General features: G+C 41.3%; 1 pseudogene; it reads right to left on the bottom strand.

The window, feature by feature from the left end:
- Positions 1-579: 579 nt before the first annotated feature.
- On the bottom strand, positions 580-11,501 carry LOC119511082 (annotated as a pseudogene).
- Between the last annotated feature and the right edge of the window lie 519 nt (positions 11,502-12,020).

The raw sequence follows: 12,020 nt of genomic DNA, 5'->3' as shown, positions 1-12,020 counted from the left end.
GATCACCATCTCCATCCCTTAATTCTTGGTATTTCCCATAAGTCTTCCCTTCTGGATTATACCTCTGCATTTTAATCAATTTTTCAGGTAATTTTGGTCCTCAAGCTAGGCTTGCATCTCTTCATAATTCTGTTTCAGCTGTTTCTGAAGTGCCAAAGATTGTTCTACAGAGAGCAGCTGTGCTGGCCTATGGTGAAGTGGTAGAAGCAGAGCTACTGTGATGTTATCAAGATGCGTCACATCCCTGAAAAGCACCACATATTTTTTTCCCAAGCAAACAGGAGACCTTCATCTCTGACAATGACTAATTAATTATTTTGTTATGAAGGAAAGACTTCTGTTTTAAATTTGTTTTAGGGACTCTGAGTGGTTGACTAGGATTTCTAACATGTCCATGTAATGAGACTCCTTCTGAGTCCTGCTATGGAGGCCTGCCATGTAATCGGCAGTTGTGTTTTCTTCTGAGGGGCACTCACCTTGGTTGCAATTGCGATCCTTTGTAACTATCCATACACAGGTTGTCGGGTCTGCTGAAAATACCTTCGGCTTGACTTGAAACTGAAGCTGCGGGAAACCTCGCTAGCTTCCGGCGCAGAAGGCGCGGACTCTGCTACTGGGAGCTGTGCACTTGCTCACCACCGTGCACTCTGCCCCTGGAGCCTCTCCACCGCTTCCGTGATCGAGATGGAAGGCTCCATGTTTTTGCGAGGTTGTTTTAGACGATCTGCTGTTATCTACAGAGGAACAGTCAGGAACTAGTGATGGCGTATCATGGATCCAGTCAGAAATCCGGGTCTCGTCTGTGCCCACATCAACTCCTACCATGGCTTTTTCCTTAGCTAATGTTCTAATCCAATAAGACGAAACGGCTCACTTCTTCCTCTAAACACTTCACTTCTGCAATGGCCGCCCTCAGGCAACAAAGACTAAGATCTTTTTACCTTTGCCGGACAACTTGAAAATCGATTTTTCATTGTTCAAAAGAATCTCCAAGCGTTTCACCCAGGGATCCCCGGCTCTGCCAAATCGGCTGCCAGAAAACCTCAGCAAATAGAAGCTGAGGCCAGGAAAGCAACCATTTAAGGGCCAGAGACCAGAGAGGGGCAGAGACCAGAGAAGCGCGGCCCGGGCTTCCCAGCAGCCCCCGCGCGCGCCCAGCCCCGCCCCTTTCCCCCACCCCCTGCCGCGCTACTGGACAGAGCTGGCGGGAGCTGCCGTTTTCCTGGAAGAGATCATTAAGATTCTACCCGTTACTGAACAGGCATCGAATTATGAGTTTTTGTATGTTGCACGAGAAGGATTGGTTCTTATTTGAGTTACCTCTACAATGTATTTAATATTTGGGAGTGGTGATTTAAAAAATTATATTATTTCCCAAAGACTGACAAAATAAGTCCTATTATGGAATCTGCAGGTCCAGACTTCTGGGTGGCAACTTGATGAGATTACAGAGCCACTTAGGTGTTATGCTGTAGTGACCTCGGCTTAAGATTTGGAGGCAGGTCGACTCGTTTGAGTCTTGCCAGATGCTTATTGGTTGAGTGATCATAACCCAATTTATTCCTTTTTAAAATATGGATTGCTCAGTTGCTTATGTCTATGCAAAAGAGAGAGGAATCTTCATGAATGATGGTGGATTCTTATCAATTTAATCAGATGATTACTGCAATTTAGCTGCTCTTCTAGACGTCTTTTCGTTGGAGTAAGACATCAGATTCTCTGGTACTTGGTAAATAGTTTTTCATCAGGTAAATGCTTTATTCTCCCGTTGTGTTAGTAAACATCAACAGACAGTTTGCTTTCAGCTGGCAGGACCATAAATACAACTTTACTGTCTTATCTCAGGGATTTAAAAACTCTCCAGTCCTCTGTTACTATTTTGTCTACAGAATCTGTGATCATTTCTCCATTTCACAAGACAGCACCCTAGTCCGCTGTGATATTGAATATATTATACTAATTTGTACCTAGAAGCAGGAAGTAGCAACAATTCTAGACAGTTATGTGAGACCCATGTATCAGTGAGTGGGAAATAAACCTCTTAAAAATTCAGAGGTTGGCCACCTTAGTGAAATGTCTGGGGGTCCAGTGTCTGGGGCATAGTGATAAAGCCCTTCCAATGTGAAGGAAAAGTTGTTGCATCTGTTCCTTCCTACTACTGACAAAGAGGCATCAACCTAGTGGTCTTCGTGGATTTGAGAGACATTACATACCTCATTTGGACCTGCTTCTCTGACCCATTTTCTGAGTAACCCTAAGGGCTACCAGTTTTGAGCAGAGCCCAGAATGATAGGTTGTGCAATAGGGCTGAGCTTGAGTCAGGCTGCTCAGCTACTTGTGCCATATGACCGTCAGCAGATTTGAGGGTGCCTGGGGTGTCTGTGGAAGATAGGCATGCTTTGTGGAGCCTTTCACAGGTGAATCACAGGACAGACCTTTAGAATCTTGGAGCAAAGCCATACCATCCTCTGCAGATATCTCTTTTCTTTTTAAGGAACATTTTCTGGCTTGCTCTGGGGCCTTAGTAGTAGCTGAATGCTTGACCATGGGCCATCAAGTTATATAGGACCTAAGTTACATACCATGAATTGGGTGTGTGTGTCACATCAAACCAAAAAGTTGGGTGTGCACAGAAGCACTCCAACATCAAGTGGAAGTGGTAAATATGAAATTGGGCTCTTACATGTCTTGAAGGAACATGTAAGTCATAGGTGCAGGATTCCCATGACCCCTACTCCTACTAAATTGTCCTCTCAAGCGTGCACCCATGTGACTAGTTGACTGAAGAAGAAAATACATGGGCCAGTTTATTGATGGCTCTGCATGATATGCTGGCACCACCTGAAAGTGGACAACTGCAGCAATATAGCTCTATTTAGGGATGGTTCTGAAAGACAGTGGTTAAGGCAGATTCTCCTAGGGTGAAGAGCTTTGAACAGTTCACCTGTATGTTCATTTTTTTCTGTAAGGAGAGTTGTCCAGAATTATGGATCTACTTTACTTCATGACTCTAGTAACCTGGAAGCTGAAACTGCCTCCTGGCCACTTTGGGCTCCTTACGCCAGTGAAGCAGCATGCACAGAATATGATTATTCTACTGGTGTGGATGATAGACCCTGGCTAACAAGGAAAAAATTGTATTTCTACTACACAATAGGGTTAAGGTGGAGTATTATGGACTGCAGGAGATGCATTAGAGTGCCTCTTAATAGTCCCATATCCTGTGATAAATGTGAAGAGAAAATTACAACAGCTCAATACAGTCAGTACTGCTAGTGTCATAGACCCTTCCGGAATGACGGCTTATGGCACCACACCAGATAAGTTCAGAACCTTGCTGAACTGAAGTGTTTGCCAAGGTCAAAGGTAAAATGGAATGCATAGTGGAAGAAGGAAGTTATAAATATGACCAGTCACCAAAATGAGGACTCTAGTTGCTATGAATAGTTTTGAGTTTTCTTTAATTTGATGTGAACATATTTGTACATATTGTGTAATGCATGTCTTTTCCTTTTTTATTATTATTTTCTCTCCCAATGTCCTACTTTTGAATTTAAAACATGCTAATAGTGGTTAAGCTTTTATCTCGGGATATTAAATTGGCAGCTTGACTCATCTAGAAAAGGAATGAGCATTCCCCAATGACAAAGTGACATACAGGACTTCATATCCTCATTTGGGGAGAGGATTAGGGTAGTTTTAGTTGTACGAGTATAGTTGCATCATGTTAGGTGGCAGCAAGATTTTGCTGTTGGAAGTTAAATCTGGTTAAAAGAGGTGAGCATGATGTCAATTTGACATGTCATTGACCTGATGGTTTTGTATTGTGCACTAGGCTGGAGCTTCATTTCCTTTTGGTTTCATGTTAGAGCTGGTCAAAAGAGACATTTGTGCAAGACTGGGGAGGTAGAAGTGAAGAAGCAGCCATTATTCTTTGTAGGTGATTTTTAGATGTGGTGAGAGCCAGATGCAGATGGGCTAGTGCATACTAGCTTGTCCTTGCTCTCCTCTGTTTTGTCTCTGGTTCTTTTTCCTCTCTTCCTGCACTGCTGACCAACGGCAACCACAAATCCCCCCCCCGCCATTATATGCAGATGCAACAGCCTTCCATAGATTTCTCCATCAGCTCCTGTCTGTGGACCCATTCCTGCCACTGGATGTGCCTGGTTCCCCAGATTTCTCTGAAAATTTTTACTTTTCCTCTCAGGAGGACTGATGAGTGACTTTTTCAATCCTCTGTCTCTCCAGTGTGGACCTCAGTTCTGCATCTCCTTGCATCATTGTGTAAGATCTAATAGTATACATTGGTATTTGTAATAAACCTTGTGAAGATCAGCATAGTATCTGTTTTGTTCACAGCTGTAGCCCCAGTGTCTGGTACCTAGAACACATTCATTGAATATTGTTGAGTTAGCAAAGGGCCTTGGCCCATAATAATAAACCCATGAAAAATGATAGCTGTTTTTATCCAGTACTCAGATTCTCAAATAGGAGGGCATGGTCCCTGTAAGAGCAACATGTTTTTGCTATCTAGCTTAAAAAGTTTATCAGGGAAAATTATTTTTTATATCTTGGCAGCATTTGAGTAGTCTCCTGGGTCCCCAAACCCATGCCAATCCCTGGAAAGTCCAAAATTGCCTTTCTCTGTAGGTCAAGAACTTCAGTAGTTGGAAAAATTTGGCTTCTCCTACACTATTCACTAATATCTTTGTCATTATTCTTGTCTGTTTTTCCCAGATTTTTCCTTTCTTCAATATGCTATGATCAGCAAAATTTTTTTTCTCCTGTAAGATCACATGGACCTCCTTAGATCCCCTGATCATTTTATTCATCTCTAAGTGTTTGAATCTTGTTTGTGAGAAAACTTGTTTTCTTTGATTTTGTTTTGGCTAAACGAAACAACATTTTCCTTTTTCTTTTTTCCTTTTTGAAATCACATGTTAATTTACCCATGGATTAGTATACAGTATGTGGTATGGAACTGTTGGTGTTGGAAAGTTGTAATGGATTTAAAAGAATCATGAAAAATATATTCTGATTTTTTTGGTAATTTTCTGGAAATGGATTTGCAAATGTCTTCAAGGATTTTATATACTAACTGTTCTAGTTTGCTAATGCTGCTGGAATGCAAAACAACTGAAATGGATTGGCATTTATAAAAGGGAGTATATTTGGTTACACAGTTACAGTCTTAAGGCCATAAAGTGTCCAAGATAACACATCAACAATCGGGTACCCTCACTGGAGGATGGCCAATGTTGTCCGGAAAACCTCTGTTAGCTGGGAAGGCACGTGGCTGGCGTGTGCTCCAAAGTTCTGGGTTCAAAATGGCTTTCTCCCAGGATGTTCCTCTCTAGGCCTCAGCTACTCTTCAAAATGTCACTCTCAGTTGCTCTTGGGGTGTTTGTCCTCTCTTAGCTTCTCCAGAGCAAAAGTCTGCTTTCAACGACCATCTTCACACTGTCTCTCATCTGCAGCTACTCTCTCAGCTTCTGTGCATTCTTCAAAGTGTCCTTCTTGGCTGTAGCAAGTCCACTCCTTCTGTCTGAGCTTATATAGTGCTCCAGTAAACTAGACAAGGCCCATGCTGAATGGGCGGGGCCACACCTCCATGGAAATTATCCAATCAGGGTTATCAACCACAGTTGGGTGGGTGCATTTCCATGGAAACAACCTTATCCAAATGTCCCAACTTAATCCCCACTAATATGTCTGCCCCCACAAGATTGCATCAAAGAACATGGCTTTTTCTGGGGGACATAATATATACAAATCAGTGCACTAACTGATACTAATATATGTTGTTTAGCAGATCATAATAGTTATTAACAGAACATTATTTTTTTCCTTAACTCTTTCCCCAGTTTTTTATCATGAAGAGCTCATATTTGTAACCTATATGATAATAATTCTTACATATCGATTTTTTAAGCAAAATGCAGACTTTATTCTAATAAAAGTGGACTTACTACACAATCCAAAATAATGGTATCTGAGCCAAGCTGAAGAAGGGGAGGTGAGGGACCCTAGAGGATGCCAGGTGTAAGGTATCATTTAAAAACTATGTATAAATGAAGTCATTTTCTCTAAGAATTTGAGGTCACAAAGCAGAACAAAAGGGTAAGGAGAATATAATACTAGGAACTTTGAGAACACATACTTTATAGATTGCCTCATATCAACTCTTGGTGTCTAGAAGTTTAAAAAGAGAAGACCAATCTGGAAGACCATTCTGGGAAATTTCTAGCCCTGATTCCAAGATTTTGGCTCAGTGCTTAGTTGGACTCTTTTATTTAAAAAAAAAAAAAAAAAAAGCCATCTCTTGGTTCAAGCAATTGACACAGACAAGTCAGATGTAAACTTGGGCCACTTCTGGCCTCCTTAAAAATCTGCAATTCCTTACTTTCTGCCTCTTGATTCTGGGCCCAAGGACTTCCACTTCACCAGGTTTTGGCCAGCTCCAAAACCTATCAGCAGGCTCACGAAAGGCGCTTTGCAGCCACGACACAGTTGGGCATCCATGTCTCACCTGGGCGAGTTCCTGGAGAAACCCTGTGTGTTGACCCTGCCACAGCAGTTAAGTCAGGGTTGGCCCCAGCCTGGACGAACAGCTTGCAGCCCTGGAGGTTGTGATAGGCTGCACTGATGTACAAGGGGCAGACCACCAAGGAGGTGGGTGGCAGGCAAAATGAGGGTGGATTTCAGGAGTCAAGGGATGGTTGACATTGACATCAACCCCATACCTGATGAGCGACTGCAGAATATCTACCATGCCCACACGTGAGGTGTGGTACACGTGGGTGCTGCGGTGATGCCTGCTTCCGTTGGGATCTGTGCTAGCTTCAAGGAGGATCTGGGCACTCTCCAGGTGCCAGTTCACCACAGTCACATGCAGGGCGGTCTGTCCCTTCATGTCCACCATGTCTGAAGGGGACCCTGCGGGTCTTGGGCCTTTGCCCAAGAATGACTCCTCACACAGGTTTGGTCGCAAAGGAAAGTGATTTAATAGCCAGTGGAGGCAGAGACCTCAATGTCTCAAACAAAGCTGCCTCCCAGAAGGGTTGTGAGAACTACGTTTATATACATTTTGGGGATCAAAGAATATTTGGGAGGAATAGGAAGATGATCAGGGAGGACCAAAGGAAACACAGGGGGACGACGTTGATGGATTCTTCAAGAAATGAGAAAGACTAGGGATTATGATCCATTTGGGTTAACAAAATTGCTTAGATGTGACTAAAATGTAAATGTTTGGTCTGGAGACTATTTGGTCATTTGGTCAGGGGAGCATTTGGTCAAGCTTGGAAGCCTGTTTATCATTCAGGTTGATCCATCCTCCCTTTGTCGGAAAGATTGGCATGACTGGGAAAGAGTAAGATTTAACTTGCTCATATCAGCATAGCCAGGAACTAAGAAACTTAATTGCAAGGGATTTTATGAAAAATAACAAGGATTTAACACTGTTCCCCTTATTAAGGATGGGAACTGAGAAACGTAGTTGCAGTAATAACAAAGAATAATGTAGTGCTCCCATTGTCAAAGATGGGAACTGTGAGACCTAGTTAGTCGCAGGGGCTTTTTCAGGTCCACCTCAGCCCCCTTGCGGATGAGGAAGTCCACGCAGTTTCCTTCGCCTGCAGTGACCGCGATTCGCAGTGGTGTGTAGGGGAACCAGCTGCAGCACCAGATAGACTTCTCGTTGCGGCTGGGGTAGCTCTTTCTTGCAACTGGCTCCCGAGGGTCTGGAGTTTGCCCACTTAGGCTGCATAAGGAGCATCGTGTCCTCACAGTGCTCCAGCGGGTGATCACAAAGCTGTTCCTCCAGCCACCCCTTTCAGATTAGGATCAGCAGGTCTTGACCTGGCCCCAGCCTTTCGGCTCCCCCCGGAAGTGTGAGTTCGGGCAGCCACCCCGCCTCCACCCGGCCGGAGCCCGCCCCCCGCCCCCCCAATACTGATTTTAATCTCTTGACTGTTTGCTTCTGGCACTTCTGTTTATGTAGTTTTAGCATTTTTCACTTTCCTCATTTTTCAGTCACTTGTTCCTTTCTGCAATATTTCACTCTTCATCCTTATCATTTTAGAATTTCATTTTATCCTCATAATCCCCTGAACACATCTTTCATGGTTTCTAAGTATTCTAACATGCAGTTCAATCATTTTCGCATTTCTTAAAATTTTAAGTATATACTGCATATACACTTAGATAAATAGAAAATTTTTCAGTTAAGTATGTTAATTCTCAGCAACTCCTATCGTTCCTTTCATTTAATTTCATTTCAAATTCTATTTAAGTAACATATGTACTCATTTCATTCAGACTGTCAAAAACTTATGTCATATAATGCAAAACAGCACCTTGTTCCGATCCTCACCATCACTGATTCTCAGTCCTCAATGGCAACAACTTACATCTCTTTCAACAGTTTGTTCTCTATTTGCCTTCACATTTTATACTATGTATTTACCAATACTATTTCTGAATTTTTCAGTTTAATTCACATCTATTCCTTTTCTACTACAGGGGATGAGGAGTTGGCTGTTTTACATATCCCCTTCCTCTTCTTGGTAGACTAGTAAAATCTCACATTTTATTTATATCAACTTTCGATATGCATTTGACAATGTATTATTGACAGCTGAATTTGTAGTTTGTTAGAATTATATCTGCTTTCTTACAGACCTTTTGTTTTCCTTTGACTATGCATTATCTTGATTTTTGTTTGATTAAATTTTGTATGTACTTGCTGATGGATTTCTACAACAACTATCAGTATGTTCATATTGGATAAAAGGAAAGTTTCTTTTTTTTCCTGGAAGCCAGGGCCGTATTATGACTTTTGCAGATCCTATGCTTTTGCCTTTTTGGCCCCTGCCTCCAAAAAAACACGAAAACTATATTTTACAATGACATTATTATAACAATGAACATAATCCAGGCTGGATCCATTATTATATATTCATTATTCTAGAAATTTTTCATTCTGATTTTAAAATAAAGTGTAGACATTTTTCTGGGTCCCTAAAAGTATCATGGGTCCCAGGCATTGTGCCTTCTGGTGCGTAACAGATAAATTGTCCCTGCTGGAGGCATCCGTTGCTCCTGGATCCCTCCTTTCTCTTGCTTCAATCTGACCTGCTTATTCTCTACACCTTGAGATCATCCTTCACCTTCATCCTGACAATTCCATTTGTTTCTCTCTTATATAGAATCCCCGATATTGGGGATCCCATATCTTCTTTCTTGTGTTATTCCCTCATTTTCATGGAGTGCTTCTTTCAGAAGGTTCCTGATATAAGGTGTCTAGAGGTAAATTTGAGGCTGAGCAAGTAAGATGAATGCTTTCATCTACCCTCATAATTGTTTGACTCGATATTGAATTACAGGCTGGAAATTATTACCTTCCGAAATGGTTTAACGTCGTAAATGACACATTTATTGTAAGCAAGTCAAAGCATAGACATTGAAAGAAGAAAGTAACCTGAAAGCTGCAACCTAATGAACCACTAATATTCTGGGAGCCTAGTCTACCACTGTTTGGTATATAGACTTTCACTTAATCCCTTGATTTCAGTACAGGCTTGCTGCCCACTGGAGTGATTAGTGTCCTTATATATGAGCTTTCCTGAATCAGCATCTCTGTAGAGCAGCCTCCAGTCTCTTCCCAGTGGACAGGGGATATGGGCCCCTGGTTGTTCTGTAAATTAGATTTACAGTTAATCCTCCTATTTTTCACCCAGCGTGTTCCACCACGGAGTACCTGATGTCTCCAGTTCAGCACTTTGGAGGGATCTGCAGCACAATCAGCTTGCTTGGACTTGTCACTGCTGTCTTAGGTTTGGACTTTCTCATGTTTGCTAACAAGCTATGACTCTTAGGTCTGCAGTCTTGCTTCCAAAATTTTATTGCTCTTGTCTCATTGCCACTTCTATTTGTCCTTGTGGTTATCCTTTTAAACTAATCCTTTTAATGTCATTTTAGTAGAATTTTGGAAAGGAGCAGAGGTAAATGTCCATGTTCATTTTTCAGTGATTAGTGGGGGAAGTAGCTCATAAAAGTCTTACACATTTTCATAGCCTGTTTAAATTTAATCTAGTGTTCTAGAACCCTTAAAACAAAGTAAATGTGTGTGTATTTGTGTACTAAAAACAAGAAAAATCAGCACTAGACTCAGATGCTTAGTTGAGCCTTAGTTTTACGTGCTTACTAAATTTATTTAATCACAAATTTTATTTTCCTTACTCCTTTTCCCTCATATTTTATGAAAAGCCTAAATTTTACAATCTATTCTTTCTTTTACACATTAACATTAAATCTATGTCAAAGCCAGTCTTTCCAAGGACAAATAGAACTTGCCTTGCCACCAAATAAAAAGAATTTTTCAAAATACAGTAGGACCTCTTTCTTCTTTTTGTAACATGCTGTGTCCGACCACATTAGGGAAAACTAAACCTTAAAAACTAAGGAAAATTTTAAAATAATGTATTTTATAGGTCTCACAGATGGAAGGTTATAAAAATAAATCTAAAATTATTTGTTTTTATCATCCCATTTCCTTCTGATATTAAAAATGCTTTCATAAAATTTTAAGTGCCTATTTTATTTGTTTGGTTGTTTGTTTATTCCAGCCATCCCTAGGAACAAATGACAAAAATTCATCTCAAACTGAAACCCAAAGGGTAATTAAGTTGTTTGAATACCTAGGGATTCCAAGAATCATTCATCTCTAATTACAGCTAGATCAGGAGAGGGTATCAAATGACAACTGTCAGGGTTTTAGTGTTTTTTTCTCTTTGCCTGTCTATCTGTCTATCAAATCTGTCTTTCTCTCTCTGTGTGTATATATATAAACCATTTTGTTTTATAAAACTTGCGTCATGATTTTGACAATAATCCTTAAGCAAATATCAAAATGAGTATTTCACTTAAAGTAGTACCTTCAGGAGGCCAAATCATTTAATGAAGGAAGGGAACATTTTTATAATTTTTCTTTTGGAGTTTCCTTCTGGTAGTATGGATTAGAGCCACCGAAGAAAATTGGTGTGTTAATTTGATACCCATAGAACAATCACTGGTCCTGATCCAATGTACTTTTTCTTATGGACACTTGTGATTGTTTTGTAATTGTTGACTTAGCATCTGAAATTGGGATTCCCCAACTGCATGAGCAATAGTGCAGTGCAGAGAATGCCTCACCCAATCAGAGATGAAAGTGCCAGACCCTTGCCTTCCTATAGATTCCCTTGCAGCCAGGGCACGGTCAAATGAGTTACATTCCATTAATCAGGTTCAGCTTCGAAAGCAGAAACCAGTGACTCAGAGAGCTAGGGACCAGGAATCTTCATTCAGATTGAGTTCCTAGGGCAGTTTTATCAGTGGGGCTAGGGGTGGTACCAGGGTCCAGAGCTGTGGTGTGTTGGTGATACAACCTGTAGAGTCTTTTGCTTGGTGGTGGTGGTGGTGTCCTCACTAGATGAGTTGTGCCCTGCGGTTGTGGGCATCGATCCTATTTGTGTTTCATAGAACCTGGATCTCTGGCAATTTTGCCATCTACCCAAAATCATCATAAATACCTTTTCTATCCAAATCAACTGGAATTGGTTTCTTTTGGGTACATCTAAGCCCCATGAACTGTTGGCCTTCTGTTCCTCTGTGTTTTCTCTACTATAGTTCTGTACTAAATTAAATATTACATTACTCTTTTGCCTCTCCTACTTGAGTCTTCTGGTATTAGCTGGATAAGAGGGTCTGGGAGAAAAGGCTTAAAGAGTAGGATGCATGATCTTTCTGAGCCTGGAAGGCAAAGAAAGCCCTGCTGGAGGTCCATCATAAATCAGGCCAGCTGACGGTTAATCAGCAGGTGTAGGCTGCCAACCAGAGGGACACGCTCTTCCCAATGCTGTTTCCATTACACCGGTCCATTTTAGCACCACCTCTCACCTGAATTACGGCCATATTTCCTAGTGTCAACCTCCTTCTGCCCTTGTCCCCCTAACACTTTCTCAAAACACAATGATCTT

The sequence above is a fragment of the Choloepus didactylus genome, chromosome 2 (assembly GCF_015220235.1).
Source record: "Choloepus didactylus isolate mChoDid1 chromosome 2, mChoDid1.pri, whole genome shotgun sequence".
Taxonomy (NCBI): Eukaryota; Metazoa; Chordata; class Mammalia; order Pilosa; family Megalonychidae; genus Choloepus; species Choloepus didactylus.
The sequence above is the reverse complement of the archived record's forward strand: the minus strand, read 5'-3'. Positions and strand labels throughout refer to the sequence as shown.